The 22,015-nt window shown below is 37.7% G+C and overlaps 1 protein-coding gene across 1 annotated transcript in view; it reads left to right on the top strand.

Annotated features, from left to right (window-relative positions):
- Nucleotides 1-22,015, top strand: part of LOC110451305 (CD109 antigen-like) — a gene marked incomplete at its 5' end in the record, with an annotated part of 299,728 nt that overhangs the window by 250,920 nt on the left and 26,793 nt on the right. The gene's annotated exons all lie outside the window — the stretch shown is intronic.

Here is a 22,015-nt window from a genome sequence, read left to right as displayed (position 1 = left end):
TTCATAGAGGGTCATTCAAGGGGGTTCATGATGAGTGTAGTTCATAGAGGGTCATTCAAGGTAGGTCATGATGAGTGTAGTTCATAGAGGGTCATTCAAGGGGGTTCATGATGAGTGTAGTTCATAGAGGGTCATTCAAGGGGGTTCATGATGAGTGTAGTTCATAGAGGGTCATTCAAGGTAGTTGATGATGAGTGTAGTTCATAGAGGGTCATTCAAGGTGGTTCATGATGAGTGTAGTTCATAGAGGGTCATTCAAGGTTGTTCATGATGAGTCTTGTTCATAAAGAGGCACTGTAGTCTAGTGGTAGGATGCCAGGCTCATGACCAAAGGGTTGCGGGTTCGAGTCACAGCACGGCACTGAGTTGTATCTTTGAGTAAAATTTGGTTGGGCAGTGCTAGAATTGTTGAATGCTAGCTGTTAGCGCCAAAATGGCAGCTCCGGCTGTATGCTCCCCAAGGAGTTGAGAAAGATATTAGCTGGTTGCAAAGGCCCTATAACCACGGATAATAATTTGTGAACCGCTTTGAAACGACCTACGCACTAGGTTGTGATAAAGTTGTATATAAGAACCTCAAATTATTATTATTTTTATTATAAAGGGTCATTCAAGGTGGTTCATGATGAGTATATTTCATAGAGGGTTATTCAAGATAGTTCATAATAGATGAAACTTATAGAGGGTTATTTAGGGTACTAGTTCATAATGGGTCTAGGTCATTGGGACAGCTTGTAGTTCATAAAGGAAGGTATATTGAGAATACAGTTGATAGGGAATGGTAAGAGTATATATCTCGTAACAATAGAATTTATAGAACACCATTCCACATCAGTTTTCATACTTCCTGATGAATGTGTATACAACTGGGTTCACCTTCAGAGAAAACATGTTTTTCTAATTAAATTATCTTCTGGCTGTTCTGAACTGACCTGTGCATCCCACATAATTATAACGCCTGGTTGGATTACAATCCTGGTAGGTTGAAATTATTTCTATGTGCAACAGAGCAGCTATATATTAAAACCCACAGTTTGTGGTGTATCTGTTAGCTGTGAAGGAGTGATAATTATACTTGTTCAAAGGAAATCTGGTGTATAATACTTGACATATGTTACTAATATTTGGTGCAGACCCTTGCTGTTAGCATGCTTATTATAAGCATAACATATTTAATTTGGTTAATGATGGTTTTGCTTAGGAATTGTGTAACAGAGGGTTCAGCTCACCTGACGCCTAGAGCCAAATGTCTTTTGCTGAGCATCCATCATCAATCTATAGCTACCACCTTTTCTATTAAACTCCCTTCATTCCAGAATGGCTAAGTGGAGCATTTTAGGCCAAGAGATATGCTATTTTATTAACAAAGACTCCTCCTTAAATTTGAGCAAAAGAGGTGTCATTCCATTACCGGAACTATTTGGTGTATGTCTGTCGTAATTAAAAAGGAACAGAATCCATTCTATATAACTGCATAGACACAAAGTGGGCATGATATCCATTCTATATAACTGCATAGACACACAGTGGGCATGATATCCATTCTATATAACTGCATAGACACACAGTGGGCATGATATCCATTCTATATAACTGCATAGACACACAGTGGGCATGATATCCATTCTATATAACTGCATAGACACACAGTGGGCATGATATCCATTCTATATAACTGCATAGACACACAGTGGGCATGATATCCATTCTATATAACTGCATAGACACACAGTGGGCATGATATCCATTCTATATAACTGCATAGACACACAGTGGGCATGATATCCATTCTATATAACTGCATAGACACACAGTGGGCATGATATCCATTCTATATAACTGCATAGACACACAGTGGGCATGATATCCATTCTATATAACTGCATAGACACACAGTGGGCATGATATCCATTCTATATAACTGCATAGACACACAGTGGGCATGATATCCATTCTATATAACTGCATAGACACACAGTGGGCATGATATCCATTCTATATAACTGCATAGACACACAGTGGGCATGATATCCATTCTATATAACTGCATAGACACACAGTGGGCATGATATCCATTCTATATAACTGCATAGACACACAGTGGGCATGATATCCATTCTATATAACTGCATAGACACACAGTGGGCATGATATCCATTCTATATAACTGCATAGACACACAGTGGGCATGATATCCATTCTATATAACTGCATAGACACACAGTGGGCATGATATCCATTCTATATAACTGCATAGACACACAGTGGGCATGATATCCATTCTATATAACTGCATAGACACACAGTGGGCATGATATCCATTCTATATAACTGCATAGACACACAGTGGGCATGATATCCATTCTATATAACTGCATAGACACACAGTGGGCATGATATCCATTCTATATAACTGCATAGACACACAGTGGGCATGATATCCATTCTATATAACTGCATAGACACACAGTGGGCATGATATCCATTCTATATAACTGCATAGACACACAGTGGGCATGATATCCATTCTATATAACTGCATAGACACACAGTGGGCATGATATCCATTCTATATAACTGCATAGACACACAGTGGGCATGATATCCATTCTATATAACTGCATAGACACACAGTGGGCATGATATCCATTCTATATAACTGCATAGACACACAGTGGGCATGATATCCATTCTATATAACTGCATAGACACACAGTGGGCATGATATCCATTCTATATAACTGCATAGACACACAGTGGGCATGATATCCATTCTATATAACTGCATAGACACACAGTGGGCATGATATCCATTCTATATAACTGCATAGACACACAGTGGGCATGATATCCATTCTATATAACTGCATAGACACACAGTGGGCATGATATCCATTCTATATAACTGCATAGACACACAGTGGGCATGATATCCATTCTATATAACTGCATAGACACAAAGTGGGCATGATATCCATTCTATATAACTGCATAGACACACAGTGGGCATGATATCCATTCTATATAACTGCATAGACACAAAGTGGGCATGGTATCCATTCTATATAACTGCATAGACACAAAGTGGGCATGATATCCATTCTATATAATTGCATAGACACAAAGTGGGCATGATGTCCATTCTATATAACTGCATAGAGACACAGTGGGCATGATATCCATTCTACAAGGATATGTCAGGGGTTCCCCCTACATATAACTGCATAGACACAAAGTGGGCATGATGTCCATTCTATATAACTGCATAGACAGAAAGTGGGCATGATATCCATTCTATATATTTGCATAGACACACAGTGGGCATGATCTCCATTCTATATAACTGCATAGAAACACAGTGGGCATGATATCCATTCTATATAACTGCAAAACACACAGTGGGCATGATATCCATTCTACATAACTGCAAAACACACAGTGGGCATGATATCCATTCTACAAGGATATGTCAGGGGTTCCCCCTACATATAACTGCATAGACACAAAGTGGGCATGGTATCCATTCTATATATCTGCATAGACACAAAGTGGGCATGATATCCATTCTATATATCTGCCTAGACACAACGTGGCCATGGTATCCATTCTATATAACTGCATAGAGACACAGTGGGCATGATATCCATTCTATATAACTACATAGACACACAGTGGGCATGCTATCCATTCTATATAACTGCATAGCCACACAGTGGGCATGATATCCATTCTATATAACTGCAAAACACACAGTGGGCATGATATCCATTCTACATAACTGCAAAACACACAGTGGGCATGATATCCATTCTACAAGGATATGTCAGGGGTTCCCCCTACCCTGCGGACTTAATAAAATCCCTGGATCCTACTGCATAGACACACAGTGGGCATGGTATCCATTCTATATATCTGCATAGACACAAATTGGGCATGGTATCCATTCTATATATCTGCATAGACACAAAGTGGGCATGATGTCCATTCTATATAACTGCATAGAGACACAGTGGGCATGATATCCATTCTATATATCTGCGTAGACACACAGTGGGCATGATATACATTCTATATAACTGCATAGACATAAAGTGGGCATGATATCCATTCTATATAACTGCATAGAAACACAGTGGGCATGATATCCATTCTATATAACTACATAGACACACAGTGGGCATGCTATCCATTCTATATAACTGCATAGACCCAAAGTGGGCATGATATCCATTCTATATAATTGCATAGACACAAAGTGGGCATGATGTCCATTCTATATAACTGCATAGAGACACAGTGGGCATGATATCCATTCTATATAATTGCATAGACACACAGTGGGCATGCTATCCATTCTATATAACTGCATAGCCACACAGTGGGCATGATATCCATTCTACAAGGATATGTCAGGGGTTCCCCCTACATATAACTGCATAGACACAAAGTGGGAATGATATCCATTCTATATAACTGCACAGACACACAGTGGGCATGATATCCATTCTATATATTTGCATAGACACAAAGTGGGCATGGTATCCATTCTATATATCTGCATAGACACAAAGTGGGCATGGTATCCATTCTATATAACTGCATAGACACACAGTGGGCATGATATCCATTCTACAAGGATATGTCAGGGGTTCCCCCTACCCTGAGGACTTAATAAAATCCCTGGATCCTGTCTTGGAAAAGGACAAGGTTCTACCTAAAATTACGTGATTGCCTATGACATAAAGACTAACACATTCTTTCTGCCAGGACTGGCGTCTTAGTGTGCCTTCCCTCCTTGGAATTAAGTCGCTGGACGATTACATGGCAACAGTTGAGATCCCTATCCTAAAACAATACGCGTGGGTTCTGTACCTGCTCCTGCCAGGGACTTTGGTAATCCCCGTTTTAAGAATTGAAGGTAGTTGCGATCTCCGTCCAATAAACATACATAAATTGTTAGACATAAAAACACTAATATAGTCATGCTAACAGGATTGCACAGGGGTCTGGTCCCGCACTTTTGGACTTGGTCACATGTTTATAACATGGAAACAGTCAAGGTCACCTCCCAAAACCAGGTAACTAGTTACTGGACAAGAAGAGATAACACAATAATGCTTAAAGGCAAGGCCCTTGGGTACATTGTTACCCCTGGGTCATAACATGGACACAGGTGAGCTAGCAAGAGTATAGTTCTCACTAGGGGACTGAGGTTCTAACGGGCGAAACAATCGGGAGTGATACAGGCCCTATAGGTATTTTGTTTTTGGAGAGTATTACATTTTCGAATTTGATGTAGAATTAGTAATAATAAGGTGAAGATATCTTAGTTTGCTATTTCCAGGTATCAATTATTTCCCTCGTGTAAATAAACTGAACACGCCTATGTGTCTCTTTGGTAACGATTTGGGAGCTGATTAATGAACAGTTAATTAGAGTTTTTAGTTAGGTAAAGATTGAATATGTAGCCTCATTAGTCGAATACAAGGAACAGGGAAAACTGTGTGTAGTTGTTGGACCACCTAGAGCAAGTTGTGTGTAGTTGTTGGACCACCTAGGGGAAGTTGTGTGTAGTTGTTGGACCACCTAGGGGAAGTTGTGTGTAGTTGTTGGACCACCTAGGGATATTGTGTGTAGTTGTTGGACCTCCTAGAGAAAGTTGTGTGTAGTTGTTGGACCGCCTAGAGAAAGTTGTGTGTAGTTGTTGGACCGCCTAGAGAAAGTTGTGTGTAGTTGTTGGACCGCCTAGGGAAAGTTGTGTGTAGTTGTTGGACCCCCTAGGGATATTGTGTGTAGTTGTTGGACCACCTAGGGAAAGATGTGTGTAGTTGTTGGACCACCTAGGGAAAGCTGTGTGTAGTTGTTGGACCACCTAGGGATATTGTGTGTAGTTGTTGGACCTCCTAGAGAAAGTTGTGTGTAGTTGTTGGACCCCCCAGGGAAAGTTGTGTGTAGTTGTTGGACCACCTAGGGATATTGTGTGTAGTTGTTGGACCACCTAGGGAAAGCTGTGTGTAGTTGTTGGACCACCTAGGGATATTGTGTGTAGTTGTTGGACCTCCTAGAGAAAGTTGTGTGTAGTTGTTGGACCGCCTAGAGAAAGTTGTGTGTAGTTGTTGGACCGCCTAGAGAAAGTTGTGTGTAGTTGTTGGACCACCTAGAGAAAGTTGTGTGTAGTTGTTTGACCACCTAGGGAAAGTGTTGTTTAGTTGTTGGACTATACCTAGGGAAAGTGTTGTTTAGTTGTTTGACCACCTAGGGAAAGTGTTGTTTAGTTGTTGGACCACCTAGAGAAAGTTGTGTGTAGTTGTTGGACTACCTAGAGAAAGTTGTGTGTAGTTGTTGGACCACCTAGAGAAAGTTGTGTGTAGTTGTTGTACTACCTAGAGAAAGTTGTGTGTAGTTGTTGGACCACCTATGGAAAGTTGTGTGTAGTTGTTTGACCACCTAGGGAAAGTTGTGTGTAGTTGTTTGACCACCTAGAGAAAGTTGTGTGTAGTTGTTTGACCACCTAGAGAAAGTTGTGTGTAGTTATTTGACCACCTGGAGAAAGTTGTGTGTAGTTGTTTGACCACCTAGGGAAAGTTGTGTGTAGTTGTTGGACCACCTAGGGAAAGTGTTGTATAGTTGTTGGACCACCTAGGGAAAGTGTTGTTTGGTTGTTGGACCACCTAGGGAAAGTGTTGTTTAGCTGTTGGACCACCTAGGGAAAGTGTTGTTTAGTTGCTGGACCACCTAGGGAAAGTGTTGTTTAGTTGCTGGACCACCTAGGGAAAGTGTTGTTTAGTTGCTGGACCACCTAGGGAAAGTGTTGTTTAGTTGCTGGACCACCTAGGGAAAGTGTTGTTTAGTTGTTTGAGCACCTAGAGAAAGTTTTGTGTGGTTGTTGGACCACCTAGGGAAAGTTGTGTGTTGTTGTTGGATCACCTAGGGAAAGTTGTGTGTAGTTGTTGGACCACCTAGAGAAATTTGTGTGTAGTGGTTGGACCACCTAGGGATATTGTGTGTAGTTGTTGGACCACCTAGAGAAAGTTGTGTGTAGCTGTTGGACTACCTAGAGAAAGTTGTGTGTAGTTGTTGTACTACCTAGAGAAAGTTGTGTGTAGTTGTTGTACTACCTAGAGAAAGTTGTGTGTAGTTGTTGTACTACCTAGAGAAAGTTGTGTGTAGTTGTTGGACTACCTAGAGAAAGTTGTATGTAGTTGTTGGACCACCTAGAGAAAGTTGTGCGTAGTTGTTGGACCACCTAGGGAAAGTTGTGAGTAGTTGTTGGACCACCTAGGGAAAGTGTTGCTTAGTTGTTGGACCACCTAGGGAAAGTGTTGTGTAGTTGTTGGACCACTTAGGGAAAGTGTTGTTTAGTTGTTGGACCACGTAGAGAAAGTTGTGTGTAGTTGTTGGACTACCTAGGGAAAGTTGTGTGTAGTTGTTGGACCACCTAGGGTAAGTTGTGTGTAGTTGTTGGACCACCTAGGGAAAGTGTTGTTTAGTTGTTTGACCACTAAGGAAAGTAGTGTGTTGTCGTTCATCGATGATTAGACGGTTATCAAAAATTGTTGACTAGTGACACAATAACGGTTACCTGGTCATTAACGGTAACCAGTTGTGTGAACACCATTATTGCAGTTTTTCATCGTGGGCATGTTGCACATTATGTAACGTTGTGCAATCCCAAAACTGTTTCAAAATCAACATTGCCATCTAACCTTTACTGATTTAGGATAGAAATATCTAGATTCAAAAATATTCTATACTGTACTTTTAGCCTCAGCTAAGTACAGTTTTCAACACATTTGTTTGATGCGTATGAACTTCCCACTCAAAAGAAATTTTTGCTACTTTTGTAAGCTTTCAAAAACAGCATTTACATGGTCCATTCTCCATGGCTGATAATTCCTACAGTAACCAATTACAAAACAAAATATAAATAAGAGGAAAACATGTCGATATTTCACCGTTTCTCTTACCTGTAAACAAGTTTTCTCCCCCGAACCCGTTATGTCAGAGGGGTATTCTGTGAGATACGAGTAAGGCTAGTGACATTGAATACACAACACTTTGTCATTATTTACATAAGTTTATTTCCTTTTCATGAATTAACAAAACAGAAATAATATGAATTGAAATTGGTTAATTCCAAAATAAAATATGACAAGGTTAGAAATATTTTATTTTTGCTGCATATGACCTTGAACATTATAGGAATTGTTTTTGTGATTTGACCTGGAATGTGTTACATATTTCAAGAGATTCACTTTTTATACGCCCATCAAATTTGACAAAAGTATTATGGTATGGGGCTGTCTGGCCGTCCGGCCCGCGTAAACTTTTGTTCGTCAGGCAATCTCATCCTACAATCTCTTGAAACTCTTCATTTGTTATAACCATGATATGAAGTTGTGTCCCCCTTAAAAGAATTTTGATTCAACATTTTTTCCAAAAGTTATTGCCCTTGGTTCATTTCAGTATTTGATTTTTTGTCTGGAGATCACCTCCTACATTTTTTGTCGGATTTCTTTGCAACTTAGTATGCTAAACAATCATGATATGTTATTGTGTTTTCTTGAAAAGAATTTTGATTCAACAACTTTTGCAAAAGTAATTGCCCTTTGTTTATTTTAGTATTGGATTTTGTCCTGCATTCTCCTCCTACATTTTTCAACGGATCTCTTTAAAACTTGGTATACATTATAATCATGATATGAAGTTGTGTCTCCCTTAAAAGAATTTTGATTCAACAATTTTTGCAAAAGTTCTTACCCTTTGTTCACTTCAGTATTTGATTTTTTTGTCAAGAGATTTTCTCCTCCGTCGTCCGGCATCAATATTTTATGTTAAACGACTTCTTCTTGATAACCAAAAGGCCTAGGGTGATGATAATTGGTCAGAAGCAAACTGGGATGAAGGGCTACCAAGTTTGTTCAAATGAATGACCTTGACCCACTTTCAATGTCACAGGGGTCAAATGTGTAAAAATCTTCAAACGACTTCTCCTCAATAACCTAAAGGCCCAGGGTACTGATATTGGGCCTGTAGTATGTATGGATGAAGGGCTACCAAGTTTGTTCAAATGAATGACCTTGACCCTTTTTCAAGGTCACAGGGGTCAAATGTGTCAAAATCTTCAAACAACTTCTTCTCAATAACCAAAAGGCCTATGATGATGATATATGACCAGAAACATGCTGGGGTGAATGGCTACCAAGTTTGTTCAAACAAATGACCTTCACCCATTTTCAAGGTCACAGGGGTCAAATATGTTTAAAACCTTTAAACAACTTATCCTGAATATCCTAGAGGCATAGGCTAGTGATATTTGGCCAGTAACATGCTGGGATGAAGGGCTACCAAGTTTGTTCAAGCAAATGACCTTCACCCATTTTCAAGGTCACAGGGATCAAATTTGTTTAAATCTTTAAACAACTTATCCTGAATATCCAAGAGGCATAGGCTAGTGATATTTGGCCAGTAACATGCGGGGATGAAGGGCTACCAAGTTTGTTCAAGCAAATGACCTTCACCCATTTTCAAGGTCACAGGGATCAAATATGTTTAAATCTTTAAACGACTTTTTCTGAATATTCAAAAGGTCCAGGGTTATGATATTTAGCCAGAAGTATGCTGGGACGGAAGGTTATAAACTCAACTTAATGTCCTTGTTCAACTTTCAAGGTCACAGGCATCATATGTTTAAATCATTTAATAGATTCAAATGGATCGAACACAGATATTTTGCCTGAAGCTGTATATTAATTCACTTTTAAGATTACAAGTGTGAGATTAATACCAGGTGAGCGATTCAGGCCCATTGGGCCTCTTGTTTATAGCATGTCAGCTAACCATTCTTAGAATGATGCATATCTTATTTCAATGTAAGAGAGTGTATAACACTATATGGCATTCGATGGGCGTATATTGTTCCGCCCGGCGGTACTCTTGTTAACATCCATGGTTTGGGTAAACATTTAGATTGTGTAGACATTAGAAATTAATATCCAGCACAGTCCTGTAGGAATTGAACAGAAATTTTGTAGATTTCATGTTGCATTAATGATTTGGCAAATATGCAACTTCCATAACCATATCAAAGTATTGAAATCTGTATTTATGCTTGCTACAATTATTCAAACCGACGTGAAAATTACAAAACAAAAACAAATCAAAGATGGGGTCAGTAAAATAGGACAGAAACATCCTGCTTATATGCAAAACAAATCTGTAATTAAATTATAATAAGAAATAATTGTATAATATAAACTGCTGATTGCAGCCTACTTCTAGACTTAATATATAATATATAGTCAAAACTGCTTGTGACCACCTCCATAAAGAGACCACCTGTATTAAGAGGCCACTTTTAATGTTCCCCATTGTATAATGATTTCATTGTGAATTGAACCTGTATTAAGAGACCGCCTGCATTAAAAGGTCACTGTTTGGATTTTTCAAGGTGATCTTATATTATTTATTATAATTCAGGTTTAGCTGTACCACAGAGATACTGGTCTGTATAATGTTTGTTGCTGTATTTGTGCAGACTTAAACCTGTATTGTATCATCTATCAGGGGTAAGATGTAGAGATCAACTTGTCATATATTTTGTCTGTGTTTTGTATGATTTCAAACTCAGTGTGATTTATTAGACCACTCAAGAAATAATGTAACATTTGTAAAAGATGGTCTGTGTGAAAATTAAACACATATGCTTTGTTTAATATTTTTTGTTTCCAAGATAAATTTGTAGACTTGCTCCGGGATCACAGAGGGATATGCTGTGGGTATTGTGTGGGCAGAATTAGCCACATCACTTGGTATTTCCATCAGATTCTCTGTGTAATCCATTAGAAAGAGATGATGAGCTTTAGATACATATATGATGGTAGCAAGTTTACAAACCAGCCATTGGCCGAGGGCAGTTTTACATAATTATAAGGTCGGGCCATCATGTAGAGTTTGGACCAAAACCATACTTTTGTAAAATGTACTTATAGGTGTGAGGAAGTCTGTGAATTTTTATCCCAAGCTTTAATCAAGAGATTATGTATGATGCTGATGGTCTGGTTCTTAGAACTGTCTGCTCTACACGTCTCCAGCCGGGCAGATTACTTTGGTGGACCTCGCACAGACAAATTTAACTCTGGTTACTAGATAAGTCTATTAAACCTTGACAACTAGGCAAAATTAACTCTGGTAACTAGAGAAGTCTATACCAGCTTGACAACCATGCACAATTAACTCTGGTTACTAGAGAAGTCTATACCAGCTTGACAACCATGCACAATTAACTCTGGTAACCATAGAAGTCTATTACAGCTTGACAACCATGCACAATTAACTCTGGTTACTAGAGAAGTCTATTACAGCTTGACAACCATGCACAATTAACTCTGGTAACTAGAGAAGTCTATTACAGATTGACAGCTAGGCAAAATTAACTCTGGTTACTAGATAAGTCTATCAAACTTTGACAACTAAGCAACATTAACTCTGGTAACCAGAGAAGTCTATTACAGTTTAACAACTAGGCATAATTAACTCTGGTAACTAGAGAATTCTATTACAGCTTGACAACTAGGCAAAATTAACTCTGGTTACTAGAGAAGTCTATTACAGCTTGACAACTAGGCAAAATTAACTCTGGTTACCAGAGAAGTCTATTACAGTTTAACAACTAGGCATAATTAACTCTGGTAACTAGAGAAGTCTATTACAGATTGACAGCTAGGCAAAATTAACTCTGGTTACTAGATAAGTCTATTAAACCTTGACAACTAGGCAAAATTAACTCTGATTACTGTAGAGAAGTCTATCAAACCTTGACAACTAGGCAACATTAACTCTGGTAACCAGAGAATTCTATTACAGCTTGACAACCAGGCAAAATTAACTCTGGTAACTAGAGAAGTCTATTACAGATTGACAGCTAGGCAAAATTAACTCTGGTAACTAGAGAAGTCTAATACAGCTTGACAACTAGGCAAAATTAACTCTGGTTACTGTAGAGAAGTCTATTAAACCTTGACAACTAGGCAACATTAACTCTGGTAACCTGCAGAGAAGTCTATTACAGTTTGACAACTAGGCAAAATTAACTCTGATAACTAGATAAGTCTATTACAGCTTGACATCTAGGCAAAATTAACTCTGGTTACTAGAGAAGTCTATTACAGTTTGACAGCTAGGCAAAATTAACTCTGGTAACCAGAGAAGTCTATTACAGATTGACAGCTAGGCAAAATTAACTCTGGTTACCAGAGAAGTCTATTACAGATTGACAGCTAGGCAAAATTAACTCTGGTAACCAGAGAAGTCTATTACAGATTGACAGCTAGGCAAAATTAACTCTGGTTACCAGAGAAGTCTATTACAGATTGACAGCTAGGCAAAATTAACTCTGGTAACCAGAGAAGTCTATTACAGATTGACAGCTAGGCAAAATTAACTCTGGTAACCAGAGAAGCCTATTACAGCTTGACAACTAGGCAAAGTTAACTCTGGTTACTAGATAAGTCTATTACAGATTGACAGCTAGGCAAAATTAACTCTGGTTACCAGAGAATTCTATTGAAGCTTGAATTGACAACAAGGCAAAATTAACTCTTGTTAGTAGAAAAGTCTACTAAATCTTGACATTAACCAGTCAAAGTTAAACTCTGTTAATGTTTCACAGGGTACAGATATCACTGTGAGGTTTTGGAGGCAATACAAGCAGAAATTATATTACTAGCTACAAACATTATCTGTAACCCGCACTATTTAACATAAATTGCTGTGAAAATACTAGATACAAACATTGTCTGTAACACTATGTAACATAAATTGCTGGGAGATTACTAGCTACAAACACTGTAACACTGTTTAACATGAATTGCTGTGAGATTAATAGCTACAAACATTATCGGTAACACTATTTAACATAAATTGGTGTGAGATTACTAGCTCCAAACATTGTCTGTAACCCTATTTAACATAAATTGCTGTGAGATTACTAGCTACAAACATTATCTGTAACACGTACTATTTAACATAAATTGCTGTGAAAATACTAGCTACAAACATTGTCTGTACAGCACTGTGTCCTGCACGTAACAGAAAGAATGTAATTATAAACGGATAATGTAATTATCAGTCATTAGTAAGTTGATGTGAAGTTTGGAACTCATCAGTTTCTGTAATAAGCTCAAACTTAAACATAACACAGATGTTGTAGTGAAACACTTTAATGGATGGTGAAGGCCTCATGTCATTGGTGTTTCTGTTTCCCTGGTGTGTTGTCATGCTATTAATTAATTGGCTGCAAGTGTCAGTATGTAATTGATGAGCCTTTTTCTACATGGCGGCTGCTTTCTTGAGAAATGCCTGAGGGCTCTTACTGTTTTCCTGATGGGTGACATCATTCACTTAAGTAGGAATACAAATTTAAAGTCTGTTTTTATAAGTTATTTTTTTCTGTCTCTCAGTACCTCTGTCAGACTTTTATCAGCACTGTCTGTTTTATATACCACTTTTTTGGTCACGTTTTGTATCACCAATGGCTGAAGGTCACATGACATACCATGGTTATGAGATGTAAAGATTGATATTGTTCTTTTTTTCGGAATTAAAATCAAACATGGCCACTGCTAAAATTCTGTAAATATGATATGTTAAGTCGTAGATGTTGTCAATGTGGGAACAATAATCTATTGTGTTTAATCCTGGCTAATTCTAAATCCCGATATAATTATTATATTGATTTCATTTTCGACAGATGTTGAGTTTGGTTTAATTGACTTTGTATGGCATCTTTTCTGTCCATTAGTTCAAGAATGATCAGGCTTTGTGAGTTTGACTTCTGAAATAGAAGTCTAGACTATTTATAGCTACCAAAGGCATCACATTTCAACATTGTTGGAAATATGGTTATCGCTTTTTATCCTGGTTTTGTCAAAACACCAAATCTGCACAAAACTGGCGAGTCAATCACCATATGATGATAACATTTCATGTGTATGTTACAATTCCAACAAAAATACTGAAACGTCTGTATGACCTCTAGATCTGTACTCTGGGCTCAGACACCAATACATTGACAGGTATATGTCTGGTACATGTTCTCAATTCAGTTCAAAAATTCTACAGCAGACTGCAAGAATGGAGGCACGGTTGTCTTGTGGTAGCTAGGACGCTGAGCTTGTGACCGAAGACTTGCAGGTTCAAGTCACGGCACGGCACTGTGCTGTATCTTTGAGCAAGATACTTTACTCCGCTTGTTCCAGTCTACTCAGCTGTAAATGAGTAGGTGGTTGGGCAGTGCTAGAATTGTTGAATGCTAGCTGTGAGCACCGACTGTATGCTCCCCAGGGAGTTGGGGAAGTTTTGGCTGGTTGCAAAAGCCCTTTAACCACGGATAATAATTTGTGAACCGCTTTGAGACGACCTACAAACTAGGTTGTGATAAAGCAGTATAAGAACCTCAAATAATAATAATTATTATCAATGCTCAGAATGTACAGAAAACATATAAACTTGTTCTGAAAACATGCTTCGAAAATTGAAAAGAGTGGAGAGAATAGGATGGAAAGCACAAAAGAGAAAACAAGTTCTATCGTTATTTCTCATGAAAATATTTGGAAGAAGATTTTACTGTAATATTTTTGTGTGGGTTCTCGGCAGATACATTGTGTTCAGTTTGTTTGACAGATATCGGCAATTACTGAGAACCATATGCATGAACTGACTCAGGCGGACAAGTTTATTGTTGTAGAGATGTTTTTAAATGTGTTATCTATAACCTTACCAGGTGTTAATGGAGATACATGTAACTGTAAATTAAGTAGTTTACATCACCTGATAAAACTTTGTGTATAATGCTCATAATTAGCTTCATTTTAAAATGTTTTACTATACAGATCTCGAGTTCAAACAGAACTGGGCATAAAATATTGTCAGACCAAGCTGTCTTCTCCCAGCATTTAACAGTACATATACATCACATTATGGTACAGTACGATAGATTATAAAGTGAATACTTACGATGTTACAGAGATAAACACAGGTGTTACCAAACACCTAATTACCTGTGTACCTATTGATCCAGACATAGTATACGTACCCAGTAGTTATGGCCGTGTTACAGGTGACAAGTCCATTATCCAGCAGCTTTAATTGACATGATGTTACAGTCTATTGGCACACATATTGTCAGAGCAATTCACAGAGACAGCATATTGTCTAGAGTTTTATACAAAAATATTAACAGCTTTAGAACGGGAATTGTTGTGGCAAACTTTTTAAAATAATCTTCAGATATTTCTAGTCTCATGAAAAAGTTCAACTTTGCAAATATTTTATTATTATTAACATACCTTTACCATTATGGCTATATTTTGGCAGGCCAACCCTCTCTATTTTGGAGGGAGACTCCCGATGCCATTTAAGTGTTTTTTTAGCTCACCTGGCCCGAAGGGCCAATTTTTAAGTGAGCTTATGGCAAGGTGCGGCATCCGGCGTCCGTCCGTCGTCTGTCCGGCGTCAACTTTTTACTTTAAACAACTTTAACAACTGATATTCTGCCTGTAGCTGATATTTAGTCCACTTTTAAGATTACAAGTGTGAGATTAATACCAGGTGAGCGATGCAGGCCCATTGGGCCTCTTGTTTTTCTATGGTTTTTAATTCCGAGCCGGTGTAATCTCCCCCATGGAAATTTCAAAAAGTTGGCAAGGATGTTATTTTGATGGTGATGTCTTTATTTATGTGGATGTTTGTTTATTTATTCTGGCTCTATTATTGTGAATAAATCTCAGTTCTGACCTTTGAATCAAAGCTCTGTGCGATAACAGATGTATAATTGAAGAGTCAAGCCAGACTTCATGGTTTGCCTTTTGACTTCAATGTCTAAACTTTCTTACGTCATTGAGACTTCCATCAGTCCATCACCAAGTGATACTGTATACGGGAAACGTAAATCACGCTTCTCTGATAAAATCTATATCATTTGTAATTTCTATATTTTGTATGTTGTGTACTTATATTCTATGTCATATACATTTGCCATCATTTGGGAGAACAAAAAAGGCAAAAGTTAAACTGCAGCAAAAGAAATCCCAGTATACTTTATTGTACAAGTAATAGCATAGTGCCAGTTATCCTAGACATTTAAATGTTACGGAGATATTTGAACAAGAGCAGACTTGTTACTATTAATTTCACTTGGAAGTAAAGTCAACTGTTGTTTATTAAATAAGAAGGATTGGAGATTGTTTGTCATCAAAGGTAAAACAAGTTTTGTGGTGAACATCATAATTGTATTAAGTGGGGTATACACTCGCAGCCAATTATGTAAGGAGCTAAGTGAGGTGTGCTCATCAGCGGGCCTTCCTTCCACAACCTGGCATTGTCGACACATCACTGAGATTCCATAAACTGTAGCAACATCTGTTTAACATAGCCCTGCAGTGGAACTTTGAAGGTGATCTTTTTCTCTGTATACAATCAGTTCAAAACACAAACCATGCAAGAAAGCTTGAGAAAATTGATAGAGAATATATCTATGTTTGATAGAATAGATTACTGGTTATCAATGTTCTGTTGACAGGACGTATCAATCGTAACAGCTGCCACAGAAAATAGTTCATGCATTCTTGCAGTTCTGCAGTCTAAGACCTCGTCTGGCAGCTATATATAGGTGGGGGATCCTTACACTACACTCTTTATCTCCAGCTTTCTCGGAAGAGCAACAAATAAATAAACACCTAGGATGATCCATCTTCTCTGTGTCTCATACAGAAATCATTGGCATAATTTTTGTATTTCCATTTTCATTTTTTAGTTAGGTAAAATGTTCTTTTAGAAAAGATATGTTTCTGGCAAAAAGAAGATTTTTCCTGGGCTAAGTTTTCAACTAATAAAAATTTGTCCTGGGCAAGGGTTTTTACAAAAGAAGATTTGTCCTGGTCAAAGTTTTCTACTAATCAAGATTTGTCCAGGGCAAAGTTTTCTACAAAAGAAGATTTGTCCTGGGCAAAGTTTTCTACTAATCAAGATTTGTCCTGGTCAAAGTTTTCTACAAAAGAAGATTTGTCCTGGGCAAAGTTTTCTACTAATCAAGATTTGTCCTGGTCAAAGTTTTCTACAAAAGAAGATTTGTCCTGGGCAAAGTTTTCTACTAATGAAGATTTGTCCTGGGCAAAGTTTTCTACTTCTGAAGATGTGTCCTGGGCAAAGTTTTCTACTAGTGAAGAATTGTCCTGGGCAAAGATTTTTACTAATGAAGATTTGTCCTTGGCAAAGTTTTCTACAAAATAAGACTTATCTGGGCAAAGCTTTCTATTATTTATTTTTTTATATCTCCTTTGTGGAAACCATTATGTTATAAAATGTTTAACCAGTATTGTGGAGATTACACAAACTCTAGTTCAGCAAAAATCAGACATATGTTTCTTAATGGTTAACTATAAATTATATTATATCATTATGAGGAGATTATGAAAATAATGCCAAGCCCCCTGTTGGTGTAAGGTTAAGGTACAGTGTCAAAGGTCAAAGCCATAAAGGTCAGAAATAATATCTCTGTAACAGGAAGCATTATGTGTAACAAATTATGAAGCAAAGTTGTACGGATATACCCAGGTCTCAAAGTGTCCATTGATGCAGGTTAAATATAAAGACCTGGAGGTCATATTATACAGTTCTCTCCAATAAAACATTTTATTGTTACAAAATTGTATAAATGACTTCATCCTTCCTATATCGAGTGACCTACATCACATCAGCAGTGCCCTCCGTCCGAAATGTTCTGAGTGATTCAATGTAAATAAAAGGAAGGAGATCACCACAGTCAGTTTATCTCCATTGCTGTAAGTAAAGGATGGTTGGCACCAGTTTTCTTGGCAGTTTAAAGAGAACCTGAGTATCCATCAAAATGCTTTCCTAGAAATTGGCATTGGAAAATCTGCTCATGGTCTAGGGTCTGTATAAGAGACATATCAGTCACGAGGTGTATTAGTCAGATTCCTCGGAAACCTTGGAACTATTTCACCAGGAAATTATAGATCACTTAGGATGAGAAAATGTGCCTTCTACCACATTACAGAGTCACCTTATAGTACACACAGGTAATATAAACAACCCTTACTGTACACACAGGTAATATAATGAACCCTTACAGGACACGCAGGTAATACAAACAACCCTTACAGGACATACAGGTAATATAAACAACCCTTGCAGTACACACAGGTAATATAAACAATCCTTGCAGGACATACAGGTAATATAAACAACTTTTACAGTACACACAGATAATATAAACAATCCTTACAGTACACACAGGTAATATAAACAACCCTTACAGTACACACAGGTAATATAAACAATCCTTGCAGGACATACAGGTAATATAAACAACTTTTACAGTACACACAGATAATATAAACAATCCTTACAGTACACACAGGTAATATAAACAACCCTTACAGTACACGGGGGTAATATAAACAACCCTTACAGTACACACAGGTAATATAATGAACCCTTACAGGACACGCAGGTAATACAAACAACCCTTACAGGACATACAGGTAATATAAACAACCCTTACAGTACACACAGGTACTATAATCAACCCTTACAGTACATACATGTAATATAAACAACCCCTACAGTACACACAGGTAATATAAACAATCCTTACAGTACATACAGGTAATATCAAACAACCCTTACATGAATACATACAGGTAATATAAACAACCCCTGCAGTACACACAGGTAATATAAAACAACCCTTACAGTACACTCTGGTAATATAAAACAACCCTTACAGGACACACAGGTAATATAAAACAACCCTTACATGAATACACACAGGTAATATAAAACAACCTTTACAGTACATAGAGGTAATATAAAACAATCCTTACAGTACACACAGGTAATATAAACAATCCTTACTGTACACACAGGTAATATAAACAATCCTTACAGTACATACAGGTAATATAATTAACCCTTACTGTACATACAGGTATTATAATCAACCCTTACAGTACATACATGTAATATAAAACAACCCTTACAGTACACACAGGTAATATAAACAATCCTTACAGTACATACAGGTAATATAAAACAACCCTTACAGTACACACATGTAATATAAACAATCCTTACAGTACATACAGGTAATATAAAACAATCCTTACAGTACACACATGTACAGGTAATATAAACAATCCTTACAATACACACAGGTATTATAAAACAATCCTTACAGTACACACATGTACCGGTAATATAACAGTACTTGGGGGTGTTGTACAGGTAATATAACAGTACTTGGGGGTGTTGTACAGGTAATATAACAGTACTTGGGGGTGTTGTACAGGTAATATAACAGTACTTGGGGGTGTTGTACAGGTAATATAACAGTACTTGGGGGTGTTGTACAGGTAATATAACAGTACTTGGGGGTGTTGTACAGGTAATATAACAGTACTTGGGGGTGTTGTACAGGTAATATAACAGTACTTGGGGGTGTTGTACAGGTAATATAACAGTACTTGGGGGTGTTGTACAGGTAATATAACAGTACTTGGGGGTGTTGTACAGGTAATATAACAGTACTTGGGGGTGTTGTACAGGTAATATAACAGTACTTGGGGGTGTTGTACAGGTAATATAACAGTACTTGGGGGTGTTGTACAGGTAACAGTACCTGGGGTGTTGTACAGGTAACAGTACCTGGGGGTGTTGTACAGGTAACAGTACCTGGGGGTGTGGTACAGGTAACAGTACCTGGGGGTGTTGTACAGGTAACAGTACTTGGGGGTGTTGTACAGGTAACAGTACCTGGGGGTGTTGTGCAGGTAACAGTACCTGGGGGTGTGGTACAGGTAACAGTACCTGGGGGTGTTGTACAGGTAACAGTACTTGGGGGTGTTGTACAGGTAACAGTACTTGGGGGTGTGGTACAGGTAAACACTGTAGAGGAATAGAGGTAAAATCTCAGCTCTAAATATGTCATGATCATGATGTGTTTTGATTATTTGGTTTGAATCATTCTAACATCATTAAATAAATCTTGTTTACATCATTCAATAGGAGAAAGTGATACAGGCCCTTTGAGGCTCTTATACTATTAATCAATCATCAAGGTTAACTCCATCAATATCATAATTCTACAATTTGACGTTGGAGAGAAAGGACACTTGAATCAACAAATTTGAGTTTTTTTGTCACAAACTGGTCACACATTTCTGGTAAATCTAAAATGGTCACACATTAATGGTAAACCTAAACTGGTCGGTAAACTTAGACATGGAAAATTCTGTGATTGAGAGCGACACCTATCTGGAAATCACCTATACTATTTTTAGCAGATATCAATGCATCGACCAATCAGATTTGTACACGTCATTCCTACAAACAGTTTTGAATAAATTAACCTAGAAACTGCGAGTCATGAGTGTAGAAAAGTGTCACAACAGCGAGCCGTGATGGCGACTGTCACAACTATGTTACGGGACATTTTTGAGGAGGAGGAGGAGGATTAATAGTTTAATGGCTTCAGCCCTGATGACATTGAGTCAGACATCGATCTTAACGATGTTTTTGAATAAACTGTCATCAGAAATAAGTCCGAAAATGATTATGTAAAAGATGAACAGCGACCGGGTGTACCGCCGCCATTATGGCATTAGGTAACGACGACTCTGAATGGTCTCGAGATTTTTCATCGATCAATTTTAATGATTTTGTTAGAAAAACGGGGCTAATACTTCCAGAAAAATGTTGATGTTGATACTGCAGGTCCCGTTGAATATTTCTATCTTTTCTTCAATAAAAATCAGTTCACCACCATAGCCCGAGACACACAAACAATTTTACGCTCGCTGGCGTTTGAAAAACGAAAATAGATTTGACCCAAAACGGCGTGGTCGGATACAAATTCCGCTGCAATAAAAGCTTTTATATAGGCCTAAATATACACTGTATTTTAAAACTTCTTGTGAGAATTTTGGAAATTTGGTTTGTTGTTTCATTTGGAAGTGATAATATCATTGTTGAGTCATTTCATTGAATCATAATATTAAAGCAAAATGAAACATTTTAAAATGTGTCTATCCTGATATACATACAGATGATTTCATGGTTATGTGTTGATGTTTTTATTAGGAAAATAGCACTGAATTAAAATTTAAGAAATTCGAAACATAATTTTAATTTACTGAAAATGCTTAAAACAACTATTTCACCTTCAAAATTAAGGTTAGAAAAACAAATCAAAACAAAACTTAATTTCTCAAAAACTGCCACTGAGATGGCGTATACACATTTCAGTCAGTGCAGCAATGTTGCATTGCAACAATGTATCTTGGCACTATCAGTACAGAGTGTTCAAGTGTATTGGCTTGCATGTGGCAAAGGGTTAAGAAGCAAAGTTGGTCGGAATTAAAGAATAAGTCAACTGACCAAAGATCAAGGTCACTGGGTTAATGGTCAAGGTCATTTGGGTCCAAAGGTCAAAGACAAAGTGGATCTCTGACTTTGACCCTGGCACTTGATGGAGAAGGTATATAAGGTGAAATAAAACAAATAAAACAAAGCTAACAAAGCTAACAAATGAGTATTGCACCGGTAATTACATTTCTGTTAGCCCAGCAAATATGGAGGTGGAAGGAAACACATCACATCATGGTACATGTAAAATGTATATTTTGCTTCCCTGCGATTCTTTTTGAAGTCCAAATGTCAAACGTCAAGCTCAGCTATATGGGCAGATTGCTTCTTGATGATTATGGGGGATATATTGCCACAAGACGGGGCCCTAACTGACCTGTCAGTGTTCTAGTCTAAACTGGTCACACATTTCTGGTAAATCTAAACTGGTCACACATTTCTGGTAAATCTAAACTGGTCACACATTTCTGGTAAATCTAATCTGGTCACACATTTCTGGTAAATCTAAACTGGTCACACATTTCTGGTAAATCTAAACTGGTCACACATTTCTGGTAAATCTAAACTGGTC

This window comes from Mizuhopecten yessoensis, unplaced genomic scaffold (genome assembly GCF_002113885.1).
Source record: "Mizuhopecten yessoensis strain PY_sf001 unplaced genomic scaffold, ASM211388v2 scaffold5927, whole genome shotgun sequence".
Classification (NCBI taxonomy): domain Eukaryota; kingdom Metazoa; phylum Mollusca; class Bivalvia; order Pectinida; family Pectinidae; genus Mizuhopecten; species Mizuhopecten yessoensis.
Note: the sequence above shows the minus strand (reverse complement) of the source record. Positions and strands in the feature narration are given on the sequence as shown.